Source organism: Erythrolamprus reginae, chromosome 9 (genome assembly GCF_031021105.1).
Source record: "Erythrolamprus reginae isolate rEryReg1 chromosome 9, rEryReg1.hap1, whole genome shotgun sequence".
Lineage (NCBI taxonomy): Eukaryota > Metazoa > Chordata > Lepidosauria > Squamata > Dipsadidae > Erythrolamprus > Erythrolamprus reginae.
Window position 1 is genome coordinate 32,655,707 of NC_091958.1, and position 6,000 is coordinate 32,661,706.

Consider the following 6,000-nt stretch of genomic DNA (forward strand, 5'->3'; position numbering starts at 1 on the left):
CTTAGACTGCAAAAAATATGACTTCAGCAATAGAGTGATCAATGCCTCGAATGCACTACCTGACTCTGTGGTTTCTATTCCTGACCCCAAAACCTTTAACCTTAGATTATCTACAATTGACCTCTCCCTGTAAGAGGTCTGTAAAGGGCTTGCATAAGTGCACCATTGTGCCTACCGTCCCTGTCCTACTGCCCTATTGTCTTTTATCATTACTTTTCATCATTACTTTTTCTAATGTTATGTTTATACAAACTACCATCCTATAATTGTTTGACAAAATATATAAATTAAATAAATTAAAAATAAACTCTCAATGTTAATGATCTTTTGAAAGATCTTTTGAATAAAGATGCTTAAAACACGAAGAACACAGAAGGCTGTAGATCTGTTCCTTGCTTTCGACAGACATGGGAATTCTTAGGAAAGTTTTCATTGTCTAGCAAGGACTCAAACCGGAATAGTTTTAAAGATGTGTAAAGAGGATTCCTTGAATAAAAGAAAAAACAACAAGGTCGCAGGAGGTTAATTAGGAAGAACAAACAAAGATGTATAAGAAACAAACAAAGAAATCATTTTCTTTTTTGTTATGGTTCAGTTTTGGAATAATAAACTGCAGGACAAGGTGTGACTTTGAGATTTATCACACAAATGCAGTATAAGGCAGCCTCGTGCACATTTATCAAGTGATAATTGCTAGTCACCCCAATGACTGTACAGAATATGTATAAATATGCACAAATATCACACTTGGTTGTGTGTGCATATGTAAATTATAAATATGTATAAAACCATATGCATGGAATGGCCTATAAATCCTTCCCCACCCTCGTTAGGAAATTAAAAATATCCTGTTCCCTCTTGACTGGCCAGTGTTTCCACTTTGAAAGCCTCTCACACCTCACGACTGATGCCAACCTGGGATTTTCCTCTGGAGGGTGTTTACTGGTGTTTGCCCACAGGCTGTGCTGTGAAAGGACAGGCATTTCTCACAGAATTCCTGCCCAGCTATTTGGAGTGAGAAAAAAGAAATTATTATTTTCGACCCGGTGCTGATTTGGGGATTCTCGCTGATTTTTGCTTCTGTGCATGCGCGGAAGCAAAAATATCAGCAAAAATCACTATAATCTTGCTCTCGCACACATCCTCATGTGAGATTTGGCTTCCGCCACATGCGCAGAAGCCGAATCTCATGCCGATGTCCACACATACACCGGATGTCCATGCACCTGCGCCGGTTACTGGGAGCATTCCGGTAGCACCAGTGACGAGGAACCCTTCACTGATCACATGTTGGGTGAAGAGGGAAAAAAGGAGGGATGTGCTGAGAATTGTGCCTTCTCTTCGGCCCCGCCGGGGGGGCGGACTCCTGCTCCTGTGCAAGAAATACACTCTGATTGGCTGTCAGACTCCCATGGAGCCAGGTGGGGGCAACTCTGTAGGCTGTGGTTCTCAGTTCAAGTTTGGCTGAACCTTGCAGGGTGATGGTGTAATAAAAGCACTTTGGGCAATTCCTAATATGGCTCTCTCTGAAGGGGGTAGATCTTTGTTATGTAGAATAGCCTGGTCCAGGAAGGTGGGAGGAATGAGTGAGCTGGACCATTCCATGATGGCAGATTGACAAAGTAGGGGCTACTAAGAGGGAGTATTTTTCTGCCTAAAAGCATATTCCAGGGAATATTCTATATAATATTCTGCCTTTTCAATATTTCCTAGGTTATTTCATTTTTATAGGAGAGGGGTGGGTGCTAATTTCCTACAATCCCTCTCCCCCCTCCAAAAAAAACATGTGAGTGCGACACACGTGTTTTGAGCAAAGATTCAAATGGAGCAGATCCTGGTGCTTTTCATTTTTCTGATGTCAAGGGGAAGGTGTTGATAGAGGCAGCAGAAGGATTGTCTTCATTTATCTGTACTTACTTTGCTTACGTTTATGTTTATATTTTTGTGCTATCTTGCACATGTTTGACAAACAAACAAACAAATCTTGAAATTGTGCCCAGGTTTTTGTCTTGCATATGGATTAACTGCAAAGATAGACAGCGAGGTGTGTGTGGGAGTGTTACATGTTTCTATGTCTTTTTCTTTTTCTTCCTTGTTTTTCTCTTCTATTTCCTTCTGTGTAAGATGTTTGCTCCTTTTAAGACAATGTACAATGCAAGATTAGTTTAAAGTCATATGAAATAGATACCACAGATTCTGTACTGTCTTTTTAATTGCATATAATTTCAATAAAACCTTTTTCTCAAAACAACAATAACAGCAACAACCAAGAAATCTTGAAATTCTGCCCAGGTTTTCATCATTACACCAGGGTTTTTCCATCTTGGCAACTTTAAGGCCTCCCAGAACATCTCAGGTACAACTCTCAGCTAAAAGCTGGCTGGGGAATTCTGGAAGTTGAAGTCCACACATTTTGAAGCTGCCAAGCAGAAGTGGTATTCACTTACCTTTCCTATTGGTTTGCAAATGTGAGGGCAGGCACACACACACTTCGCTCACATGTGCTCTGTCCATGCATGAGCACAATCTTCTACGTAGGCACTTTGCTTCTGCGCATGGCTTGCATGCCTGCGCACAGCTTCAAAATGTTCCTAATAGGACCAGTAGCAGGTTCCTACCACAACAGCAGGGGACAACATACTGCTAGTAAATCTGGAGCTGTGCGCAAAGCTTTGGGTCCCTGGTGTGTGTGCGCACGCATCCCAGTGAGACTTTGCTTTTGCACATGTGCATGAAGCAAAATCTGGCAAGAGGACGCATGCAAGAGAGAGATTTTGGTGATTTTTTTGCTTTTGCACATGCACAAAAAAAAAAAGATTGCCGAAATTGTGCACGCACATGTGTGTCCCCTCACATTTTGCCTCCTGCGCATGCACAGAAGCAAAATATCACTGGGATGCATGCATGTGTGCATGCACACCAGAGTCCCAAAGCTGCACATGCAGCACACCAGTAGCAGTGATAGCAGCAACCCCCGCCTGAATTGGACGGCATAGAGCCAGGGCGGGTGACCAGTTGCTACTACCAGTTCACTTGAACCGGTCTGAACCAGCAGAATACTATCTCTGTTGCCAAGGTTGAGAAACACTGCTTTAGACATTAAATTTATTTCTCAAGAATCAACTTGTCTTTCAAAAGGAGACAGAGAAATGTGATTTCTATTCTCTTTTTTTGGTGCTCGTTTTGCTTTGAATCGCCCCCCCCAAATCAAAAACTCTCATCTGTTCCCACCCAAATACCACCACCCAGTTTCAATGGAGTAGCAGCCACAGGCCGACATGAACTGAAGACAGAAGCTCAGCAGAGAAATTCAGAGTCCTTAGCCCTGCTGCATCAACTGGGCTTAATTTAGACATTTCCTAATGTTGTCCTCCGCAGTTTTTTTATAGAGGTGTGTTGGAAATCAATGAGTTGCATCAGTTGCAAAGAAAAACAAAGTTGGCTTCAGATTGAGCCGGGAGGAGAGGAGGAGGGGGAGGGCAGCAAGACCAGGCAAGCCTGAAGGGGAAGAGAGTCAAGAGAAATGCAAGATGAAGGAAGGGAGCTGAGGCTTTTCTGGGGCTTCCAGTTCTCAGGCTGAATTGTTGAGGCTTGCTGACTTTCACACTTCAACTGCACTGGGCTGATTTCTCCAGCAGGCTTAGAAGTCATAGAACAACAGAGCTGGAAGGGACCCTGGGGGCAGTGGAGGGCCCCTTGCCTTACCTCCTACTGGTGAGCCCTCCGAGGCCATTGTGGGTGCGCAGGCATCTAGCGGGTGTGCATGCGCCCCTTGATGCAAAATTTGGTTTCTGTCCATGTGCAGCAAGTGAAATCTTGCAAGACAATGTGCATGAGAGTGAAATTTCAGCGATTTTTGCTGTTATTTTTTGCTTGCTCTGTTGGGTGCTCTGTCCTGGTAGGAAATTTCGGGATGTGTCTGCACCCGACATGCCACCATGTGAGACTTAACTCTTGCGCAGGGGCGCATTGGGGGCACGCAGCTTCACACGCATCCTAGAATTCCCTACCAGGGTGGAGCACCTGACCACACCGGCTTCTGCCCTCCACCGCTTGGAGGTCTTCTAATCCAACCCTCTGCTCAAGCAGGAGACCCTCTGCAGCCACATGTGACTCTTTCATCTTTACTGCGACTCCCTATCAGCAGTGAGTTCCACAATTGATAGGGCTTTGGGCTAGGGCAGAGAGAGGGGAAAGGAGGCTGCGTTAAGAGGAGACTCTATGGTGGGGGAACCGGACTTCCAGTGTGCTCCAGAACTGAATTGGGGGCTTTCAGTTAGAACCTTTGTGCAGGCCCAGGGGCCGTAGCAGAATTGCGCTGGACTCCACTAGCACTCAGAGCCTTGGGGGCGAGCACATGTCCCCTGTTCCACCTTAGCAGCCCACCTCTGCCTTTGTGACTCTTTTGAGGGTTTAAGGTTAAGATCACTGCTCTATACCACCCCAGATGAATGGCTGTCCAATTTCTTCTGGAAATTGATTCCAGTGATCAAATTCCAATGATGGAGCACCCGCAACTTCTGGAGGCGAGCCGCTCCACTGATAGATCCTTCTGTCAAGGAATTTCTCCTAAATTTTAGGTTGGATCTCTCTTTACTGGTCTCCCACCCATTCCTCCTTGCCTTGCCTTCAGGTGCTTTGGAGAATAGGTCAACCGCCTCCTCTCTGTGACAGCCCCTCCACTCCTGGAAGACATTTGTCATATCAGCCCCAGTCCTCCTCTTTGTTAGACTAGAGATGCCCTGTTCCTACAACCATTTATCCTGTGTTTTAATCTCCAGACCCTTATCACAAGGGTGCTGGCCCCCTCCACCCCTGTACGCTTAATTTCTTAATATAATATTGATTGAGAGATTGAAAACTGATTGATTAGATAGTTGGGCATTTAATGATTTCTTAATTGATAGAATAATTAGGCTTTTAATCAATTTAACAATACAATACAAACAAACAAATAAATTTCTCCCCTAGTCTTGAGCACAAGGTCCAGAACAATTTTCAAGTAGAAACAAAGCTGGATATGTTTTTTTCTCTAACTGAAGCAGTCAGTTTTGCCATTTCTGTTGGCTGCAGAGAAGACCTAAGCCGGTGGTTTGTACTGAGCTGAGTCAGTAACTGATCAGGTGCAACTATGAACAATGTACAGATCAGAAACAATGTGGTACCATTTCTGGTACATACTAAACACCATCACTCTGTACTTCTAGCAGTGCAGAGTTCACAGAGTGCACAGTTTTCAAATATTCCACACCACCACCCTTTCCTTTCCCTCCCCTCTCCTCTCCCTCCCTTGTCCACCTCCCTCCTTCCCTCCCACTACTCATCTCTCCTCCCTTCTCCTCTCTCTTTCCCTCCCTCCACTCATCTCCCCTCTCATCTCATCTCCTCTGCTCTCTCTTTGTCTCCCTCCCTCCCCTCCCCTCTCATCTCCTCTCTGTCTCCCTCCCTCTACTTGCCTCCCCTCTCCCCCTCCCACCCTTCTTCCTCCTTTCTTTCCCTCCTCTCCTCTCTCTGTCTTCCCTCTTCCCTCCACTCATCTCCCCTCTCCTCTCCCCCTTTTTTGTGCCCCTCCCTCCTTTTCTTCCTCCTTCCCTCCCTCCACTCCTCGCGTCTCCTTTTCTTTTCAGCCACATCATTCTTCTTGAAAATCCAGTCATCGAAATTGTGAGCCTTCTCCAGTTCTCCTGACCTACAGTACTCTCTCAATGAGGGTGAAACTTCTCTGCAAACCTTGCTCTCTCTATATAACAGGGAAACAAGCTCAGTTAGTAATTTCTGGCAAGGTAAGTGGGAGTTTTGCAATCATCTCTCTCTCTCTCTCTCTCTCTCTCTCTCTCTCTCTCTCTCTCTCTGAAGGCTGTGTATGTAATATATGGAGCACCTAAGAGAGAATTAATTTCAAATGTAAAAGAGTTTGAAAATGCCTGGAATGGAAATTTAAATTGTGGTGAGTCCGTAGTAGTTTAAACCACTCCTTCTCTGAAGGAAGTGGCCACTTTA